Genomic DNA, 24350 nt, shown 5'->3' on the forward strand with positions numbered 1-24350 from the left:
CCGCTTTGGAGCTACGCCCAGCAGTTATTTCTCCGGATCCATATCCTGATTTCTCTCTCTACTTGCCATCATCATAAAAGAGATCTCAGAGCATTTCTAGGGTTAATCAGTTATTAACGTAAGTCTAACCCAAACATTTCAGACAGGACAGCTAGGCTGACAGACAAACTAAAGAACGCCAAACCCCAGAAAATTAACTGGACTGACGAGGATGATATATGTTACAACAACCCAAAAAAAACCTATGTAGAACCCGATCCTAAAGGTAGTAGACTTCTCAAAAGAATTTATTTTGCCAACAGACACATCCATTACAAGGTTAGGAGCAGTCTTATCACAAGTCTGTAATGGATCAGATCATCCCACCTTGTTTACGAGTCATAAACATTTCTCACGTGAAAAAAATTACTCTGTGCTGGAATTAGAGGCCCTTGCCATCAAGTGGGCCATTATCCACCTTACATATTACCTCCTAGGAAAAACGTTTACATTCATCACAGACCATTCCCCACTAGTTTGGATTACCCAAAGCAAGGATTCTAACCCTTGAGTCATGCAATAGTTCTTAGACCTCTAACCCTACAGTTTCACTATAGAGCACTGAAAAGTTAAAGAACAAGGGAATGCAGATTCCCTCTCCCGGTTCCAATGTGAAACAGAAGATGCTACATCATATGGGGAAGGGTATGTGAGAAACCTGAAGGTGTCTCACCGTCTAGTCCCCGGTATCTGTCATCCAGGTGGTCAGGACACGGCCATCACTATTGGATCCAGTTCCTGGGGGTGGACCAGTACGGGAGGATCACCTGGATGAGAGGTCTTTGGGGAGTGGAAGTGGGACATCGAAGGGTGAGACGGGGTATCCCATTGCCCCTATACCTTATCCCCATCCTACAAGGTAGGATACCTACAAGCTCATCCCCACCCCCCTTTCCTGACACAAACACTTTCTCACAGACACTACATCATGAGCGACAATGGACTAATACACAAGCTGTATACCTGACATGTCCCAAAACAAGGGTCAGGCAGAGTCAGGCAATTACTGATATTTACACACACCGGACTTCCATCACACTTCTCCACACGGATAATAGGCGGAGCATGAAAGCACTCTCTGAGCAAGGCAAAACATGACGAAGCAGCAGTTCGGAGATGGCGTATTAACACAAGGAGAAAGGCGGCAAGAAAAGAAAAGGTTGCAAGGAGGGAATTGCCCTTGGCCTTTTCAGACAAAGAAAACCACTACTTTCACAAGCCCTCGAGAATAAGAATCATAAGACCGGGAACTAAAGCTACAGAAAGGAGCATTGTGTGTCAAGGGTACCGGGGCTCTCCCGCATCGATAGCTGTGATGGGGAGGAGCGATTGCCACCATGGTACTGTCCTTGGCTCCCACAATAAAGCTGCTCCTGTCAAGTCATCATAGCCGGTGAGTCGGGGAGACTAATAGCAGACTGGTCTGTGTTAGAACCAAGGTTGCAAGTGGCAACATTGTATGACGAAATCTGCAAAGAACAGAATGCAAGGCATATGTGATGAGCGACGCAAATATAATTGAATATCCAAGGAGTGATTAAAGTTTTGTAACTAATGTAGATGCCATATACGGAGTGGTCTGGCACCATGTGTGTGCTCATTCGAAGGACTCTGTTAGGCATCCAACTGAGAAATTAAAATTGTGAACTGTGACATTGAAGTGGTCCTGCAACAGGTCAAGCCAAGCCCTGTGCATATTCGAAAGTCTTAGATTGCTAAATATGAACTGTAATTGGTCTGAGCCCGGCTGAGGGAGACTAATTGTGAAAAGGAAATGTGAGCCTGTCTGAGGGAGATCCGGGGTGAACCGTGAGTCACCCGAGAAGAGATTGTCAACTAATATGAACTATAATTAGTCCGAGCCTAGCTGAGGTAGATGAACTGTGAAAAGGGGATCTGAGCCCGACTGAGGGGAATCCGGGATGAGCCATGAATAACCTGAGAAGAGATATCCAAATTGTAATTGGTCCAAGAATGGCTGTGGGATACTAATTGAGAAAAGGGATCTGAGCACGGCTGAGGGAGATCCTGGTTGGGGAATGAATCACCCTTTGTAAATATTTGGAAATGAACTTTTTGTTTGTTTAATACATCAGGTCCTCTGGATCAAGAGACTTTTGATAACTTAAAAGGCTTGGGCTTAGAAGGCCCTGATGCTTGTAAAAGATCTGTGTCCTTGTGCCGAAGTAGACCAAGAGGATGCTATGCTTGAGTAAACCGCCTTGTCCTGTGCAGAAATGTGGGGAAGGGAAGGCCAACGGCCTGAACATCTTGACTTATCATTTGAGTTTATGGCCCTTTGGAACGGATTTATGTAATGGATGGGATTACAACAAAATAATTATTAGTCCAAATAATCAAACAAACTCAAGAAGATGTCAAGTTACTGTTTTATTAACAATTATCTAAAGGAGGGAGGTTACAACGAACATGAACCTACGCCTAGGTTCTCAATGATCTCTGCAAAAAATAAAATTCTTTTACTGAAGAATGCGGCAGAGTGATGTCACACTATGTGGCAATAGTGAAAAACCTATCAAAGGTCGGGATTGGTTAAGAGAAACATATAGAACATCTAAAGATACACTTATTTAGGAGCTAGGATTGTTATTGGATGTCCGTTATCAGGTGGACAACTTATGCCTACCTCTTAACACATGTCACTTTAGAAACATTCGATACACATTTTCTCATTGGTCGTACAAGCTATAAGGTCCTTCGTTATATGGATTAATACAATTGGTTAGCACGCTTGTGCCCTGTCTGGAACATTTGGCTCATTTAGCAGCACGTAAGCCCAGACCTAGGTCCAGGCAGATAGGACATGAAGCTACCTCACTACCCAATTAGCCCAGCAACCCCCATTCAGTCATGCCTTCTGCCATTAACAATTTGTCTTTGTACTTGGCCTTGTAGAGTATTCTCGTCTTTGAGAATGCACTGGAGTGAGGGCACTCACTATCGTTTCTGGAACCCCAAGTTCAAGCTCTATTTACATCCTTGGCTCCCGTGACAGGAGAACCCGATCTGGTCTGTTTTGCAACTTTTAAATGCTCTACATGAATTAAAACTTGCCATCCTATGTGTTCTTTCTTGCCCCTTGACGTAGGCCAGTTCAACCCCCGACACTCATTCTTCTTCAGAGTAGGTAGCTGACCTCGATTTCTCCATGAGCTTGTTATTCTGCTGCAAAACAGCTTTTCCATTCCCCCTTTATAGTTCTGGCTTATTTAATTCATGATACCAATGTCAAGTTTCTGTACAATGGCAGCGTTGCCTGTGTTCTATTTACTACTTATAGCTAGCCTCTGTGAGGACTTGATCTACCTTGTGTTTCAGGCTCTGTACATTCATTGAACTTTTGTTTTCTTTAGCACTTTGTTAACGCGTAATCTTCTTCTTTTCCATGTTGATTAGGTTACTTGATTCTTTTGACTTCGTCATTCGTCGTCTGAATGGGCAATTACCGGGGTATTCCAGCCCCGCCGGACCCGGTAATTGCCCTTTCGCGGGTGCCAGAATTGGGTGATCTCCATTCCCATTTGAGCCCCATAGGGCCCTTTTGTGGGTGCCGGAATCAGGTGATACCCATTCCCATTTGAGCACCATAGGGCTCAATGGGAATGGGGATGACTGTAGCACCGGCACGGTACATAATGAGGCCTGTGCTACAGGCATTCTGTGCTCAGAGTTTACCGGTCCGTATGCAACGGTACCAGCAAGCATACTAGTACTGTTGTATCCAGACCGGCAAGCTCATAATGAGGCACATTGGGCTTCATTAGGAGTTTGGAGGTAGTCATGGCATTCTTACTGGCATGGCTACCCCCAAACTGGATACCAGGTCCGGATCCTGAAAAAAGGGAATTACCGGCCCATTCAGACTATTGCCGGCCCGGTAATTCCCTTTTCTTGAGACCTGGACCCGGTACATTCCCATTCCCATTTGAGCCCCCATAGGGCTCAATGGTAATGGGGAGGATGCTAACAACAGACCTGTTAATGACGGGTCCATTGTTAGCATCCTGGTCTGCTCGCAGGTGCCGGTATGCACGTCTGGCCAGACCACACATGCAGTCCGGCACCCATGAGCAGACCTCGTAATGAGGCGGTAGAGTGATAATGGCGCCGGCAGCTCTACCAGTGCCGTTATCACTCTACCGCCTGGGTCGTAATGAGGCCCATTATTTTTAGTTAGTATATCGGGACGTCGTGAAAACTTTCTTATGACATCATCAGTTCATGTACTTAGCTCTTTCTCATATTCTTTCAGTTCTTCCTGCAGGTTTTCATCACTTCAGGGGTACATTCGATAGGGTTGTCTCAATGGTATCTCCTTCCAAGGACAAGCTGCGGTATTGGTACGATAACTGGTGTTAGGCAAGGCACGGTCTCATGTCTCCAATACAGGTAAGGTAGGGGGCGAGATCTCCTGCAGATGTATACATCTGCTCCTCTTAGTGGTAAGGATTGGCAATAGGTTTTTTGGTAAAGCCCCTTTTATTTTGACGAGACTCCACTAGGACTGCATTATTATTATTTTGATGGTTGTAGCTTGCTCCCATCTTAGACTGAGGTTTAGATAGGCGTTTATCACACCCATGATAAAGTTCCATAAACACTGTTGAACTGTGGTCACTTGTGTCTGTCCTACTTTGGTACCATGCCTTCGTTACAGTGCTCTGTTTCTTTTGTGTTTTAAATCTGTGATTGGCAAAACCCATTCAATTTATGAGATGGTCCTTGTCGGTGATTAGTGTATCTAGACCTACCACTCTGCACTGGAATCTTCTAAGCTGGGAGAGCAGAACCTGAACAGGAATCCTGCTATCCTTGAATCCCCCTAAAAAGGACTGACATCAACTGGAGGACCAGAGCAGCCAAAGCTCCCTGTTCACCACACCAAACTGGTCACTCTGTTCACTGCACCTGGAACAAGAGAGAAGTAAACGGCGCTGGTGCTGTGATCCTCCACTGATTGAAAATTTGCTTGCACCTTCGACCAGCTCCACAAAGCATTGTGTCCCAGCCAAAGCTCATCACCTGCTCAGTGCAGTGACCTGAACCAAATCACAGTAGAGTCACTCACTGACTCTAACCGGGGGTTACAAGCACAGCTTGTACCAGATAGCCCTTGAACTACTGCCTTATTTATCGCACCTTAGCGCACCCAAGATCACCATTTTGATGACTGGTGCCCACTGACTCGATCCAGTGGAGCGTCCCTCATCGACTCCTCCCAGCGGCTAAAGCCCAACTCGGCCTAGCCAACTGCAAAGCATTCCTGGAACTGCCCCAACCTGCATTCTTGAAGAGCTGCCGTTCTACCATACAAAGCACCCGCATTCAACCCTATTCAAAGCCTGCTTGCTGCTGGGGCCTCCACGATCCTACATGCCTGAACTGAGCCTGATCAGCTCGTATTAATGTTCGACCCTTGATCTGACTGCATCAGACCCGGGTCTGAATCCATTTATTATTCACTCTGAACTGCCCCATGGTCCACTTGACCCCAAAGATTGGTTAGGTAACAATTTCTCCCGTATTCTACCAAGATATCCTTTTTATGGTAGTACATCACCTTCCACCCCTCCCCTGGAATTGCTCTCACAGTATTCACTTCTCCAGTCTTTTGCATCTTCTTTGTTCTTCCTTTGGGGTGAGGTTTTGTTTAGTAAATTCTCTTTCATTCTACGTGCAGATGGTGTGTTTAAGTAAGGTGTTTATATTTTTATAGAACCTTGATTCCCTTTATTTTGGACTGTCAAACTGTGTTGTTTGGGTCACTACTGATTCACCTTCAAACCCCACTTGGGAGTATAGACTTCCGTCAGCCCACGTTACCACTAAAGACAATGGAGGCATATCTATTAACTGTCCCTGTTTTACCTTTTTGTGTGCATTGTGTTTTGGCCTGTAGAAGTGTGAGGGCTGAGTGGGCCATTTTACCCCCCCCATCCTTGTACTCCTTTAGAGTAGAACCCATTTTGTCGCAAATACTGTCAACCATTCTGACCTTTGCTCAAAACTACATCTCCTAGGTATCGGGGACAAAGCCCTTGCTTGGTTTGCTGCATATCTCATGCTCAGGCACTTCCAGTTTTCGTGGAACAGCCGTACCGCCCCACTCACCCCCAGTTCTCTTGGTGTTATCAAACATTCTGTCCTGGGTCCACTTCACTTTACTCTCCATACCTCTGCTCGTGGCACCTTGATCTCCTCATGTGGCTTCTCCAATGAACTCTTTGCAGATGACACTCAGATCTTATTCTCCTTTCCCTCCTTATCTGATGAGCTACAATAGAAACTTTCTGTCTCCCTGCCATAAAATACTGGATGTAATCTCAGTTTATCATGCATAAACTCCACTAAGATTCAAGTTTTCTACTTGCATCCAAAGAGGCTATCTCTTCCTCACCCCCTCATCTATTCTTCGCTCCTGACTACCTTCCCTACTCTGCTTTTGCTCGCAAGCTTGGTGTCATTTTCGACCCATCTCACAACTTCATCACCAAATCGGCTACTGTGGCAAGACCTATTCTCCACAACATCAGAAAAATAGGACATCTTCTTCCCTTCAACAATGCTAAGCACCTAATCTCCTATTTACTACTCACTCGATCTGACTACTGTGCCAGTCTACTCTAATGCCTTCTCAACTTGGCTTTTTCACCATTTGACAAAGCCCTCAACTTTGCTTTCCCTGCACTCTTCAACCATCCCCACTTCACCTTCTCTTTCCCAGCCCGTCATCAGTTACGCTGGTTTTCTATGAGACAGAGGGTAAAGTAGAAACTCATTCTCATCCTCTTCAAAACCCTACACAGACTTGCCCCACCATGCCTACTGGCCCATCTCACTCCTCACTTTCCCCATGGCTCCCTTTGACCATCCCGGCTCACCTCCTTGCCACCCCTCGTACCTCTTGCACTCCATTTCATTTCTGCTCTCTTCCTCTTCTCTCTCCCTTACTCTAGAATGCTCTTCCTCTCGCTCTCTGCACTACTCCAACTGTATCTCTATTAAAATCCAACCTCCCCGGTCTCCTTTTAGGAGAACCACTTGCATCACATTCTACACCACCAAATCTCACTGTTCTCCTCTCTACCTACCTCTCTACAACAACCGAACAACATTTATCCCTCAGCCCTTCATCCTAAACACAGCACTTCCTCCACTATCCCGTTCTTATATCATGCTCTACTGTGCTTGTCAATGGTTCATGTTTCTACCTCCCGTGCAACATCTCGTCATCTATACACATCCGCTCACGCGTTCTTAAGGACACTGGGTCTTCGCTCTGTAAATCACTGTAAAAAAGTTGTTTACGCTTTTTTGTGCAAAAAATGCATTGTTTTCTCTGTCATTTGAATTAAATAAATAAAATACAATTGTTGGTTTCCTCTTTGCTCAATGATTACATTAAACAAGCTTAGCTGGTTTGGAACTAAGAATAAGTACTGTTTCATAGGACAACACAATTGCAGTGTTATAACATATTGGTAATTTTTTCCAATCCTTACATTCTTATATATATATATATATTCATTTTAAATTTTGTTATCAAAAAATTCAGAGAATCCTTCAGCAGTATGCTGTGCAGGGAATATGAAAACACACTTACACAACAAAACGCATGGTAAGAAACGCAATGCATTTTTTCAAATAATTCAAAAAGATGATTATGCTTTCTTTCTCCATATTTCTTCATCTATACTTCACTTATAACATTAAAGTGAAAAACAACGTTTTTTCAAACCTTAATAAAATCATAATGATATTGCATTAAAAACAGCATACCATTTTTCTTAAAAGTGTGTTATGAAACGACAGCACTTGCCCAATTTCTACAGCAGCTAGCATAACAAAACCGTTGATGTTCAGTGAATCAACTTCTGTTATGGTACAATTGAGGTGTCAGGTCTGTAGCTCAGGTACAGACAACACCTTAATCAAGAAGGACAAGGCCAATGGGGCCTTCGGGTGCGGTGTTGCTGACTGTGGGTTTAGCCACCAACCACACTAGAGAAAAGTCCTGGAAATGCCCACATTTGGGCTCTACAACTACAATACCCAGGCTTCTCTGGGGTGAAGCCATGACTAGCGTATGGTTAATTAATCCATGCAGTGCACATGCCTCCCATCTGTGATAAGTGCTTCTGAACAGGAGCGGGTGCTGCTTCCCTTGATCCAGCTCGTGTCTCTACTCAGATTGGTGAGTACGTGCAATTTTTCCTCTCTCTCTGGCCCACTCTTCCTCTAATACGGGGTTGGATGCAGGGTAGAGGCTCTTCCTGGCCACTCCTGGATCTACGAGGTGCACTTGCAGGTCTGGTGAAGCCACTGAGTGGCGAAACAAACAACCAAAAATTAAGTGAAGCTACGTAGACTGGGTAGGGCCTGAGTGGGCAAGGCCCACCCACAATCTGTAATTGCCCACTTAGCAGCGCTGAGTGGACATTTTGAGATGTCAAAGTTTCAAGTCGATGAGCAATTTATAATCTTCTAATCTTTAAAGGCAGGAATCTGTCTATACATGATTGCAGGAATACATGGTGTGAATGTGCACAAACGGAGTGGAGGTTGAAATATGCGAGCAGGATTTCCAATCTGCTGCACATATATCAATCCTGTATCAAGATTGTATTAAGTATGTGAATTTAGCTTTATGTGTTTATAAACAGGTCCATATCCATGAATGTATTCTTGGGGCTCATGAGCCCGGGTAAAACATGGAAACAAAAATGAGAGAGTGCTATCGAGGAATTGGCTACCTGTGACTTCCTGCTTCTGCACGTCACTCTGCTCTGCTGTCGCTTTCATTGGATTCCTACGTGCTAATTCAAGGACAATACTTCTTTAAAACAACTAAGGGTACGTTATACCAACAGAGACTGCCTATACTGAACATTAGTAACGCCGATAATAATACTCTTCTACCTATTTTAGATTGCGTTGGCCACGCCCCCTTTGTGTTGTGTGCTTTATCAGCTGGCTCCTGCGTGTAACCACACATGCGCCTTCAAGTAAGCGCTACCGAGGAGGGCTGTTGGCTGTTTGCTGGCTTGATGGCACAGCACAGCGCGCAGCCAGCAGCCCCTCTTCGATTCTATACCCGGCCGGCCAATCCAGAGGACTAATTCACCTCTGAACACACGTTTGCTTCCTTACTGAAGGTGAGAAAGTTTAATCCTGAGACTGAATACAGTTGAAACATCACTGCTATGACTATGTATAAATTAACGTCTGCTATGTCGCCTCAAACGAGCAACTTGATAACTCTGGAAGAACGAGAGCTGAATGCATTGGATAAACTCAGTATTACCTTGCTACAGAAAGAGCTGAAACCTAAAATGAAGCGCTCCAAAACTATGCTGATGGATGTTAGACGGCTATGGAGCATGAACGCCAAACGTAAAATTTCTCAATTCCACCCAGCTAATGGTTCTGAAAATGAGCTACCGCTGGCACTTGTGAAAATCTCTGATAATGTAAGTAATGAACAGTGTAATGTTGTGAATGGTTCCATTTCTGATGTTGATTTGTTGAATATAAACACTCATTGTGCCCAAAGTAGCCATTCCTCTGTGCTGGAGTCTTGTAACTTGTGCCCAATGGATTAAAAACACAAATTACAAATGTAGCGAGTAAAGGCTTAGTTCAATACTCAATAGAAAAAGTTGTTGTCAGTGAGGTAGCATTTCATGTGGCCGAGACCTTAGACTGCCCAACGTTATACTCTCAAGTGGTCGCTCAAACCCACACTAAGAGCAATCAGCAAATAGAGTTCTCAGCAACCCTGACACCCTGAGTGGCCAAACTGATATTGAAAACATTAATGGTAATTCCCAGGTTCGAAATTAGGGCAATGAAACCAGCATAGTTTTTGACACCCAGATTTGAAAGACAATCAGCCTCAAACTAACTAAATCTCTCTCAATCTCCCATCCTCTACCCACACCAGTGTATTCCATCTTTGGATACGTCTTCTCTACACCAGACTCTTTCTTGAAACCTCCGCCAAGACCTTCATTTGGCTTATGACCTACAGGCCTGGTGTCGCAAGAATTTACTTTAAATGCTATACATAATGGGCTATTTGCGTTAACAAAACTGTATGAACATTTGGTTGATAAAATCTCGGGCCAAGATGACACTTGTAGATTTATGTGCTCGAAATTGGACTGGTTCGCTCATATCCAACTGAAAAAAAATGCAAATACAGGTCTCTCAAACACTCAAGTGTTGGAACGTTGCTCCAGGCGTCGACAAAATGGGAGCCAACATGACTTGGATTTAAAAGACAGGGGCATGCAAACAGTGGATTTGGAGGGACCAATAATTTCTGTGAATGACTCACTTATAATCATAGCAGATGATTTTGGCCAAGAACCCACGCAATGCTCTACTACCCAGCAACTAATACTCGATTGCGAGGAGATAATCCCGTAATCAAGCAGTAATCATGACGCAACTACTCCATCCTTAGAGGAACCATTATATCAAGTTTTTAGGACTTGTAGAGGTCATAAAAGGAAGTCTACACTTTCAGAAGGATGACCACCACGTCATAAGAAATAAAAAAACTTAAAAGTACAAAAAAAAACTAAATCTAACAATGCGAAAACATTTTTTATTTAACTGACAACTCCAGAACGCAATGGAAAGGAAAAAAGGAGAATTGATTATCGGAAAGACATAACCTTACTTAAACAAGGCAAAGTGCTAGAACTGAAGGACAGTCCGGGGAATAGGGGAGAGAGTGCAAGCTCCTTCGTTGATGAGGAAGCCCTTGTGAACTTATCTACCTATTCCCTACCGCCCTGTCCTTCACAAATAGAGACAAGTGATGAACTAACGGAGGCTCCGGATCTAGTAACTAAGAAATACACATCAGATGAACTCCAGACTACCATCCAGTCAGATTATAGTGAATGTCAATTCCTCACATTAGAGGAGAAAAAAAAACCTCCTAGAAACCTCATCAGTGAGTCGAAAGGTTCCTGCAGAAAAAATAGAAGCAGAGAACTTACCTCTTCGTCCAATTGTGGAAGAAATCTCAAGATCTTCTTCTTTAAAGGAGTCAGATCTTTTATCTGTGACGATGTTGAATCGCTATCGGAAAAATCCTTTTCCGAATCAAGCCACTTTTATGGCCGTATTTAAATTCCTACCAAACTTGCAACTTATTCGATCTTGTGACATTAAAACCTTACAGTGCAAAAGAACTAGTAACATTGATACAGTCATTTTAACTATGCTATCAATGATTATTAAAGATTTACTTTGGAAGGAGAGGCGAGATCTTGGTGAAGCAGGATTCCATCTAGTGCTGATACGCTCAAGACTGATAACGAACGAGAATGATAATTATTCTATTAACGAGAGCAATTATAAAAGAGATGAAATCGACATACATTTCATCAGTGATGGTGGGAAATTAGCCAGAATGGTACATTTTCCATCTGATAATCACATAACGACTCACTCAGACTGGACATGGCTGAAGAAAGCTATGCAAGAGATATTCACCCAAAGTAAGAATTATTTCCAATTTTGTAATCCTTTAAACACTATTAAGAGGGTGAGCTGGAATACCCGCGGCTATAGGTATTTGCTTAAGTCTTGTAACAACAACATGTTTACGAATGGTACAATCATTGCCTTACAAGAAACGTCAGCAGGACTGTTAACAGCTTTAAAGATAGACATGAACGTTAAATTGTCAGCCTGGGCCTCACCTCACCCATGCTTGCAATTAACAAAAATAGTGCTGAGAGATCGAAGAAATGTTGTCCCATCCCAATCCGCAGTTCTAAATTTATCCCGGAATTCGGCGATGCTCTCAGACAAACATTTCTTAGAGTTGGTTGCTGAGATGCTTGACTTGATTGTACAAGATGGAAACATAAATATGACACTAATAGTGGGTGACTTAAACCTGAGATGTATAGGTATTGTGGACTCAAAACTCACAACTAGGGCCAGAGCCTGGCTGGACTTGATGAAAGCTAGGGGTTTTAAAATACTAAACAGCACCTCAGAAAACGATACTCCCCTCCACCATACGTGATCTAGAGACCAACTGGGTGCAACTTTAGACTATGCATTTGTATCAGAACAAACCCTACCTAGAGTAATTGACTTTGAAATACTTCCTGCTCCAAATAGTGACCAAGATATGTTAGAGATTAGGTGGTCAGCATATTATAATTAAAAAACTAAGTTCTATAATCACTCTGGAAATCTATGTGAGAAATAAAATCAGATGGTCAGCAATTAACGTGAAGAAACGGAATAATTTACTGACCTTTGATATGCAAAATGTTGTTCTGGATCACCAGCAAACCTATATTGATGCCCTACAGATCCTTGAACAGGTGTGTAAAAAGGGAGAACATCCACAGTTAATGCATAAAATTAAATTCAGAAGTTAAAAACTGAAAAGAGAAGAGCAATAAGGCTGATTTTACGCACTAAACCACAGAATTGGCTGGAGCTGTTAAGTAACTTGCACACCAAATATTAGAATTATCTTCATTTTTATAAGGAAAAACAAAAACAAAAAGTGAGTGAGAAAATATTGAAAGCATTGATTTCTAAATCAAACTGAGATATGGAGGTTGTTAAAATCCTCTCCATTAGATGCTACAGCCTCTAGCATCCGTACCTCAATCAGCAAACCTACCTGGATAGCTCACTTCTCGCAAGTGTTTGCGGATGGGGATGAGGATTATCCATTACTCTATAAAGAGGAGGCAAACTTGCAGGCACTTGTTTTTTCTTGCAAAGATATTGTAGTGTTAATTAAATGCTTAAAAGCATCAGGAGCCCCTGGCCCAGATGGACTCACAAATATAGTCCTAAAATCTAATCCTGAGGAATGGTCAGGGATCTTGTACATAATCTTTTCAAAAATAATTCTGATGGGCATTATACCCCCATCGTGACGGACCTCGATCGTCATTGCTATATTAAAGAAGGGCAATAGGAATGACTCGATCAATTATCGTCCTATTGCCCTTCTTGACATACCTGGACAGATCTTTGCACACCTGATTCTGATAGAAATATAAAGTTGGCTCAGGGCAAGCAGTTTGATGGACCTCTGCAAGCCAGGGTTTGTAACGGACTTGGGAACTACAGTAAATCTCATAATCTTAACAGCCCTAAAATATCAAGCCTCTCACGGTAAACAGAACATCTATTTAGCCGGTATAGACTTTCGCCATGCATTTGACTCGATCTCCAGAAAAGTGCTATGGCAAAAGTTGCAGAAAGCAAAATGTCCCCATGCACTATTATATCTAATCCAACAACTGCATAATAAGACGACTTTTAGAGTTAAACTCAACTAGGACGGAGCATTATCAGAAGAAATTCCTACTCGAAGAGGGTGGAAACAAGGATGTGCCCTTGCAGCTCTGCTCTTTCATTTTTACATCCATGACATGTGTAAATCTTTGGAAATTCCTCGATCATTTCCACTGAAGTTCAGATCAATGAAAATCTCATGATTACTGTTTGCTGACAACCTTGTAATCATTGATCAAATGCCTATAGGATTACAGAGGCAGTTAGATGCCCTAGGAACATATGCAACTTTTTATAAATGCCGCCAAATCAAACATTTTAGTAGTACCTGGACCAAAAGGGCAACAAACAGTAAAAGAAAAATGGTGGTTAAGCAGCGATAAATTGGAAATAGTTCGAGAATATAAATATGTAGGGATCAATATAAACATCAGCACAGGAGAATTACCCTACAAAACAGATGTCTTGAATGAAATGAATAATCTGACAGCTCAAGCAAAGGTTTTATCGAAATCTCACTGCAAATTCCCTTGTAAGCCACTAGTGATCTTTTATGTCCAGAAGGTAATCCCGGTAATTACATACAGGGCCCACTCTAAAAAAACATCAGATTAACCGAAATGGGAATACCTGGAGGGTACATTTTGGGAATCTGTCCTGGGGTTGCCTAGAAGTATACCTATGTCGGTGTTGCGCAATGGGCTTGGTCTAACATCATTGCAATCAGTGGTAGAATGGCACACATTGGCCTTATATAGCACATGCTGCACTGGATACTCATGGCAACAATTATTTCAAGCTTTGGAAAGATCATTGCATATCCTTACTTACAAAATTTGATATTGGTGAACAATTATTGATAGCAAACCCAGATGGAGCGAAAAGGAAGTTATATGCATCCGAATGGATACATTTATGGGCATTATGCCAAAGATATTGGGTAATGAAAACTGGCTGTTTTATGATTAACAATCGAAAACAGCTCCCGACATACCTATACACATTTCCAGACTCCATATATCGGAATGCTCTGTTACGGATTAGCCTGGATTTATGGCCTACTGAGACCGTTCTGGCAATCCGATCAAAAGATTTACCCCATGATAATACATGCCTCTTCTGCAATGATGTAGCAAGCGAAACTTTGAAACACCTTTTTACCGAATGTCAGCCTTGTCTCAACTCAGGAAGGAGAGTTTTTTGGGGCTTTTCATGTACTCTCAAGTGACGAAATGTGGCCAAGAATATTCAATGCCGAGAATAGTTCCTTAAATATAGCTACAGTATCGTTTTTAAACAATTGTTATCTCATTGTTTGATTTTAAACATGATCTTCATTGCTATAATGTTCTTATCTTGTTTTATCTGGTGAAACTATGTGTGATGTGTGATGATTTTGTGCAAGTTTTTCCCTTTCGTTTGCTGTTTGTATAGTGTCTTACTTAAATTTTAATTGAATGTTAGTATATGCGTAAAATGGAATAATAGTGTAATTTGATTGTATTTTGAAAAGGTTCAAATATTTAACGAAACCAAATAAAGTATATAATAATAATATCAAAATATTTGCAAACCTCATAGCCAAATGCTTTATTTTAAAGTACATTCCATAAAGAGGATTTAAGTACAAGCTTCCAGGGGTTGCTCCCCGGCTCCTCAGTGCATGTCTGAAACAAGGATGCTTTCCCTGCATCCTGGTTCCTATCTGTGTGGAGCGTGGGAGCTAGAGGCCTAGAGAGCAGCTAAGGAGGCAGTTTCTTGTCGAGACTTTAGGGAACAGGAAAGGGGAAAGAAAACAATTTTGTCTGTGTGTATGATTGTGTGCGGATATTGTATGTACAAATATATGCGTGTGTTTATGCGAGGGGGTGTCTACGTAAGTGTGCATATGTTTGTATGCATGTCTGTAAATGCATGCATATGAATAGATGAAGTGTTAATGGTGTGAATGGGTGTGAGTGTGAGTGAGAATGCACAGTGAATGTTCTGGGTGCTTGTGTGAATGACAGAAGCTGCATGGATGCGTGGCTGGTGGGTGAATGTGTATGAGTGTGTGTGTGTGTGTGTGTGTGTGTGTGTGTGTGTGTGTGTGTGTGTGTGTGTGTGTGTGTGTATGTGTGTGTGTGTGCATGTTTGTGTGGTGAATGTGTATGAATGTGTGTGTGTGTGTGTGTGTGTGTGTATGTGTGTGTGTGTGTGCATGTTTGTGTGGGTATGCCTGGTTGGGGACAAGGCGGGCATGGGAGTGTTCATATTTTTTAACAAGGGCATGGCATGTTTTTGGGCAAAGCAAAGTCATAATGATGATTGGGATTACATTGAGGAAGGTTTGGGCTGGCGGGAGGGTACAACAATAGGGCTGGCAGCCTGGATTTTTGTATACTCTGGCATGGAATTTTGTACTCGCACTAAGGGCAAATCCATCATGATGAGTGTTCTTACATGTGGCTGGGGAGGGCATGTTTCCTTACTGGCATTTATTACTGGCATCGAGGTCAAAGACACGACTATGAGTGTTCATACATGAGCACATTTGTCCAGCCCGCAAGTCGATGTTTTCTTACAGTGAACGGTAATTTATATACACGCTAGAAAATAATGTTTTCCAGGACTTGTCTAAAAATGTCATGCATCCTTCGTAACACTCAAGAATCCATACCGCATTTTCCATCACACACATTCTTGACTTTGTTTTGGGCTATAGAAATAAACCTCGATGCAATGGTTAATTATTTAGCTGAGCGGTTCAAAAATATGAGGAGAGGCATTTTAAGATTGTCTGCATCTGGCATAAGTCCAAAACAGATGGCACAAGCTGCACCATTTCGTGCAAGAACATGTGTAATGTTTGTGATAAAGCCTCTAATGAGGCTTAATGTCTACTTAAATGTCCATTGGTTTGTAATGTACACAACACGATTCAGAAATCATCTGCTCTAACAGATGGCAGCAATGTTGGTCTTTGTATAGTTAGCAATTACTTGATGATGCTTCTAGATTGTTTACAAAATAACGTGTTATGGTAATTCTAGATTTGTATTGGCAAACCAACATGCTTTATCATCATGTTTGCGCATTCGAAATCATTAACTGTGAATTGCTCGTATTTGAAATTAAGATACCATTTATTTTATCCAAACTCAGCCATTCTTTAAACAATGTGATTTTGCAAGCATTCGCGCTCTACAATGAAAGTAGAACAAGAAGCGTGTTGCATAAACAGCAGGAACTTAAATTGACAATGTCATGTCAATCATCTGACTGACATCTACTTATTTTATTATTTCAACTAAACTATGTGTTTCAAATGTATATGATTGTATATTTCTATGGCATGGGTTGAGGCATTGCCATCTGACAAGGGTGCAGATGCCCTGACTTATTTGTATTAATTAATAGAATTATGCAGGTATTTCCATCTCTGAAAGGGAAATCTACTGATCAGATTACCCTTGTATAAACTCCCTGCCAAACGCATGGTGTGTACCTGTGACCTGCTGCATCAGATTTCTGATCTGCAGTACCTGCTCTACACATGGCATAGAGCAGGTTCAGAGGTCACAGGTGGCCATTTGACAGCTGCAGTGACAGCCACGTCTTTGCAGCGCAGGCACTGCATGTAAGATATGCACCAATGTTCCAAAACCCTATAATTACTCTACTGTTATGATGGCAGATACATCTTTAAATATATGTCATACCTGAGTTATGGTATGGTGAATGCTATTTCTCATAATGAATACGGCCTCAGCAATTTGACATCACACATGTGTCAACCCAGTGGTCCCAGGTAATCTGTGACGGGATTACGTGTATTCTTCCCAGAAAAGGCAGTCTTTGCCACAGCTGGCAGGACTGTAGCCTAGGGGCTGGCTTTTCGTTGTTCCTTTTGTCAGGACAGGAAATGCCCTTCCCAAAGAGACAGCCACTCCACAGGAAGCTTATCTGAGAGCAGGAATCAAAGGGCACACTGATTCACAATAGGCGTGGCCCCTCAAACCAGGGTGCTGCATATCGAAAGCTCTTTGATTCTTTTGAGAAGGGAAGAGGGCAGGTTTAGTGTAGACACAGGGAGCTCTTTACAGCTGGAGGAAAGTTCCACTATCTTGATTCTCTCTGCATATGGCTTTCCTTCCTATCCCCTTCATCTCTTGTAGCACAAAGCACTTAGGGTCTGATGTCAGAAGGCAAAGTCTACTTGTTCTAAGAGCAGGGATTGGATCCCTAAAGCAGGCTAGCTTTAGTCCAATCATCTGAGGGCTTTTGCCTTTAAAATGAACAGGTCTCCCACCACTTCTTTAATTCATCTCTTGACTTCAGCCCTTGAAGAAGAATTCATGTAGACCCTGTTGGGAGAGGAGGCCATTCCAAAGTCCTCCAGTGTTAAGGGGAAGACAGGTAGTCCAAGGCAGATGCAAGCCCTGCTTCCGAACCATCCCTAGGAAAAATTGGTGGTGACCTGCTGCTCTAGCAAGACCTGCTTCCCTGGAAGCCACATCAGTATGCAGAAATTCAACACGCTGAAGGCCCCCTGCAGTTGTGCACCAGCAGCCACAATGTTTGGGAGCATGAGAAAAGGGCTCATCTTGTCCCTCAGTGCCTGGATTACGACTCACAGAACCCTGAGAGCCAAGACACTTCCGATCCCAGTGTTTTCAACGTTGAATGTCTTGGATCCATGTTTCACGAACTGTTCAACAGATTTTCACCCCAGGACCCCCCTGTGCTGCCTTTTGTACTCTACCGATCTTTAAAGTCGCTCTCTAACAGCACCGAGAAGTCTGGTTCAGAGCTGCCAGACCACCATGAACCAAGAAAGGCATTATTGACTGCTAACTGTTCCATTGGTTCTTCTTTGGGCTTTGGAGTCCGGTGTAACGCTCACCTGATTCCCGTAGAGGCGCCGGTCTTGACTGGGCGTATACCGTGTCTTCAAAGGTGATGTGTAACACACGGCTGGCTCTTTGGGCTGGACCTCTGTGCACTGTATGTCCGACTCGAAGGGTAAGATGTCTGCAGATAGAAAATATGGGATTAATGAACTGGGTTATTGAATGTCTCTCTCTTCTTCCCTTTCTCTTCTCCTGTAGAACCCCAAAGGTTAACGCTCTCACCTTAGGTAAGTGAATGCCGTGCTCTCCATCTGCCTCGGGGCAGGGTGCTGTAACCAGTTTCTTCACTGGATAAGGGGAGCAGGCCTCTTGACTTCAGAGGACTGCTGTCCGTCGTTTACTGCACGAACGGTAAGTTTCGAGTAATTCTAGTGTCTTTAAAAGTCTTTAGTAATGATGTCTCTTGTTTTGCAGGGTTCCGGCGATGGCGGATGACGGGCTGAAGTGAGTTGAAGATGGAGCCCGTGTGATGAATAGAAGCGCCTAGAAGCACGTAAGTAAGCTCTTGTTGCCTGCTTCACGATGCGCTCTAACTGTCTTTTTATTTTGCAGGTACAAGTTCGGAGCAGCTGCAGGGTGCCGGAATACCCACTGGGTTAGATGTGGAAAGGAGTAATGGCACGTGAGTATTAAAGTTCCCCAATGTCTTTAAACGCACCTTGTTTTGTCTTTCAGATGCGGGATACAGCGCCGAAGGCCGCCGGAGCGTGCGAAGAGTTGGTAAGCTTTTGTCTTTCAGATGCCGGAATGCAGTGCGAAGACCTCCGGAGCGCACGAAGAGTAGGTAAGCCTTTGTCTTTCAGATGCCGGAATGCAGCACGAGGCGTTGGTGACAGCCGATGGACCAGGTAAGTGAAGCGCTGTCACTGAAGACCGTAATGCTAACCTGTTCTTTCTTGTCTTTATAGGTGTTGCTGAAGACTGGATTCAGGATGGTAAGCCTTTTTCCTTAGGCCCAGGATCAGATGCAGAAGACACGATGAGCGTTCTGCTGCAGAGGATGCAGAATAACGCAAAGCAAGATTCATCCATCGGGTGTGGTTTAAATAGCCTCCTGTAGTGCTTAGGTGTCTCCTTCCACAGCCACGCCTAGGTAAGAAAAGAGTTCCTGCTTTCCAGAAGAGTTCCAGTGTTCTGAACCTAGGGAGTGGCTCCTGCCCCGCCCAACAGGAAAAGTAGTTCCAAACAGAAGAGGATCAGAGGCTCAACTGGCAGGCAAGTAAGCAGCATGGTCTGCTGCAGGTAAGTCCACCCAAGCATTATGAGCCCGGCGCTTCCAGCGCTGGGACTGGGCATATTTATGAGCCTGGTGCCACTGGCGCCAGGACTGGGTCCAAAAGGTCCCAATTGGGACTGGTTGGCACTCGGAACCTGGGTTATGGATCTGCTTCCAAGGGAGTTGGGAAAACCCTGACCTTTTGGAAGCAGAGATCATGACAGTACCCCCCCTCAAGGCCCCTCCCAAACCGGGCTTCTCCAGGGGTTTTGGCTTGTCAGGAAATGTTCGGTGAAATCTTTTGATTAGGCGAGGAGTGTGGACATATTCAGCAGGTTCCCAGGATCTCTCTTGGGGGCCGTAGCCTTTCCAGTCAATTAGGTAAAATAGTTTAGATTTGGAGATCTTGGAGTCCAGAATGCTTTTGACTTCAAACTCGAGTTCTCCATCAACTAGGATGGGTTTTGGAGATTTAGTTAGTCGGGTTTGAGGTTGCACGGGTTTTATTAGAGAGACGTGGAAGACCGGATGTATCTTCATGTGCTGGGGCAAGTCCAACTTGACCGCTACTGGGTTTACTATGGTAGTGATGGAATAGGGACCAAGGTATCTTGGGTTGAATGTGCGTGGCCCTTTTAGAGGTAGATATTTGGTGGATAACCAGACTTGATCCCCTACTTGATATTGAGGGGCTTCCTTCCGATGTTGATCTGCTCCTTTCTTGTATTGTTCTTTAGCCCTTTGAAGGTAAGAAACAGCTTCCTTAAAGGCTTGGGTGATTGTAGAATGCAGGTAGTCTACTGCTGGTGTTTCAAGATCTTGGAGGGGATCCAACTCCGAGGTTCGAGGGTGACTGCCGTATAAAAGAAAAAATGGGGTTTTCCCAGTTCCCGAATGGACAGAGTTATTGTAGGCATATTCGGCTATCCAAAGGATATCTTTCCAAGTTTTTTCAGTTTGTTGCAGCATGCAGCGTAAATACTGTTCCAGAGTTTGATTGGTCCTCTCGGTTTGTCCGTCGGTCTGAGGGTGGTGACTGGTCGATAGTCTCACATCAATTTGAGCCGACCGACAGCAACTTCGCCAAAAATGAGAAATAAATTGACTACCTCGATCCGAAATTAGAACCGAAGGAAAACCGTGCAGTCGGACGATGTTTTCGAGAAATTCTCGGGCCAGAGTTGCTGCTGTTGGCAAGCCTTTGAGCGGAATGAAATGCGCCATCTTGGAGAATAAGTCCACGATTACTAGAATCGTATTGTATCCGGAGCATGGAGGTAGATTGGTGATGAAGTCCATAGAAAGCGTATGCCAAGGGCGAGGTGGGATGTCAATAGGGCGTAAGAGGCCTGCTGGTCTTTCCTTTTGACTCTTGTTTTGGGCGCATACTCCACAGGACATTATAAAGTCTCTGATATCTTTTTTCCAAGACGGCCACCAGAAGTAGCGCTTGATCTTTTCTGAGGTCTTGGCCATACCGAGATGTCCTTCCATTAAAGAATCGTGATAACAAGTGATTACTTTTTTCTGTAAATCTGTGCTGGGCAGGTATAACCGTTCTTGGAAATACAATAAGTTGTCCTTTACTGCAAAGTCCTTTCCCTGCAGATGCCAATTCTGTATGTCTGCTGGAGTTACAAGTTGCCTGGCTTTATCCTTAACTTCCTCCATGGATTGTGTGGCGATTACACCCAGAATTCTTTGTTCGGGAATGATTGGTACAGGTTTAGGGTTGATCAAGTGTTCTTCCACTCCCATCCGAGAAAGGGCATCAGCTTTACCGTTTTTTGTACCAGGTCGATAGGTAATTATGAAGTCAAACTCGGCAAAGAATAATGCCCAACGGAGTTGTCTAGAGGATTGGGCTTTTGCGGTTTTCAAATATTGCAGGTTTCGGTGATCCGTAATCACAGTAACGGTGTGTCGGGCCCCCAGCAGATAATGCCGCCAAGCCTTAAAGGCAGACTTGATAGCCAGAAGTTCCTTGTCAGTAATCGTGTAATTGATTTCAGGAGGCGAGAATTTGCGGGACCAAAATGCCACGGGATGCAACTGATTGGTTACCGGGTCCTTTTGTGATAGAACTGCCCCCATGGCAAGGCTTGAAGCATCAGTTTCCACGATGTAGGGGAGTTCGGGGCGAGGGTGTTTTAAGATTGGTGCAGAGATAAATTTAGTCTTCAAATCCTGGAAAGCTTGTTCCGCCTCGGTAGACCATTCAAAACGTTTGTTTTTCTTTAACAAGGCAGTGATGGGCTGGACTATTCGAGAAAATTCGGGGATAAACCTGCGGTAAAAGTTAGCGAAGCCTAACATGCTTTGCACACCTTTTACGGAGGATGGTGATGGCCATTTGAGAACTGCATCGACCTTCTTTTAATCCACACGCACTCCGCTAGGTGATAATATGAATCCCAAGAATTCAACTTCAGTCACGTTGAAAACACATTTTTCCAACTTAGCGAAAAGTTTGTGTTGACGCAATCTTTCGAGGACCATTTTCACGTGTTTCCGATGTTCAGATTCCGATGAAGAATAAACGAGGATGTCGTCAATGTAAACAACAACACACACATCTATGAGCTCTCTGAGGACATCGTTCATAAAATATTGAAAGGCGGCCGGGGCATTGCAAAGTCCGAAGGGCATGACCTGATATTCAAATAGCCCATATTTGGTGCGGAAGGCCGTCTTCCATTCATCGCCCTCTTTTACTCGTACCAAGTGGTAGGCTCCTCTAAGATCCAGCTTTGTATATATGCATGCTTTTCTGACTTGGTCCAGGAGTTCAGGGATCAAAGGTAACGGATATCTATTCTTGACAGTGATCTGGTTCAGGGAGCGATAATCTATACAAGTTCTAAGGTCTCCTTCCTTTTTTGGAACGAAGAACAAAGCTGAAGAAGCAGGGGACTTGGAAGGACGAATAAACCCATTTGCCAGGTATTGATCCAGGTATTGTCGAAGGTGAAGGTTCTCAGGCTCGGTGAGGGCATAAATTCTACTACAAGGAGGAGTAGATCCAGGTATCAGGTCTATCTGGCAGTCATAAGGCCTATGAGGAGGTAGAGAGTTAGCCTGATCCTTCCTGAAAACATCTTGGTATTCTAGGTATTCGGGAGGTAACTGGGGAGTCTCTGAAGAAATTGCTGCCAGTGCAACACCAGGTGGAGGGTGACAAGTAGAGACACATTCTGGAAACTGGACCGTTCTTGCTCGCAAATCGATCAGAGGATTGTGTTTCTCTAACCAAGGTATTCCTAGAATAATCTGAAACTGAGGAGCCTTGATCACATCGAACACGATCTTCTCATGGTGTCCATCTTGACTTACTAGCGTCACTTCTTGAGTGGTATGCGTTACTGGTCCGGAGGCTATCTCCGTTCCATCCACCGTAGTAATGACGTCCTTTACAGCCTTGGGACAAAGAGTTAGATTCATCCTCAAAACCATTTCATGATCCACATAATTGCCGATGGCACCGCTGTCGACGTAAGCTTCAATTGCATGTAATCGATCCGGATTATCAGGGCTAATGAGGACCATAGGTATCACGAAATGCGAGGTCACGGAACTGGTTTTCACGCTCGGCAAGAGGACCTCTATTCTTGTCGGGCGAGGTCGTTTCCCTGCTCAGAGTTTGTAACTTTGGTAACTGCAGCTCCTACTGCCTTCTTGGCAGGTTTCACCGGACAGTCTCGAAGAAAGTGCCCTGAGTTTCCGCAATAGAGGCATAATTGCAACTGTTTTCTCCTTTCCCGCTCCTTTTGTGTTAGAGGACCTTTCAGGCCCCCTATTTGCATGGGTTCCCCGGAGTCTACTCCTTTGGAAGGAGTTGGCGGTTTGGAAAATACTCGAGCATCAAACTTGGAACGATCGGCCTTCCTGTTCTGCAGTCTGTGATCTATTTGAACGACTAAGTCTATATAGTCCGAACAATCTTGTGGGGGATTCACTACTTGGGCTAACACATCTTTGAGCTCTCCACGTAGACCTCTATAAAACAGCGTAATCCTTTTGTCCTCAGGCCATTGAGTTTCCACTATCAGTCTGTTGAAAGACGCAATATAAGCCAAAAGGTCTTGATTACCTTGTCGCAACGAAAGAAGCTCATTGTCCAAGGCCTGCCCCTGTGAATGTCTTGCGAACAGTTTTTCCATACTGAGCTGCAAAAAGCTTGAAAATCATGGAGGACCGGATCATCTTGATTTACTAGAGGGATCGACCAGTCTGCCGCATTGCCACTAAGGTACGAAAGCACGAAAGCTACTTTAGCTTGATCAGTTGGAAAGGCTGCTGGCCGGCATAAGAAATGCAACCGGCACTGATTGATAAATACTGCAAACCTCTTTGGGTCACCAGAAAATTGTTCGGGCGGAGCCAGAGGTACATTCCCAGGTAGGTTGATCTGCACTGGATTCATAGAGGATGTAGAAGGAAGATTTCCCCCAGATGCGGGTAACGGGGTCTGTCCGGCTTGTGACTGTAGCAATTGTCTAGCGAGATCATCTGTTCGCTCCTTGGAAATAATCAGTTCCCTTCTTAGAGCGTTCGTTTCCTGACGGGCAGCATGCACTTCTGCCCTTAGTTCCCCAAGTAACTGGGCTAGCTGGTCGGTATCCGAGGTTTCCATAGCGCCTGGACGGGAGTTTTGCGGTAGGCTTTGCGTTCTGTAACGCTCACCTGATTCCCGTAGAGGCGCCGGTCTTGACTGGGCGTATACCGTGTCTTCAAAGGTGATGTGTAACAGACGGCTGGCTCTTTGGGCTGGACCTCTGTGCACTGTATGTCCGACTCGAAGGGTAAGATGTCTGCAGATAGAAAATATGGGATTAATGAACTGGGTTATTGAATGTCTCTCTCTTCTTCCCTTTCTCTTCTCCTGTAGA

The sequence above is a fragment of the Ambystoma mexicanum genome, chromosome 6p (assembly GCF_040938575.1).
Source record: "Ambystoma mexicanum isolate Mex_15411 chromosome 6p, UKY_AmexF1_1, whole genome shotgun sequence".
NCBI classification, from domain to species: Eukaryota; Metazoa; Chordata; class Amphibia; order Caudata; family Ambystomatidae; genus Ambystoma; species Ambystoma mexicanum.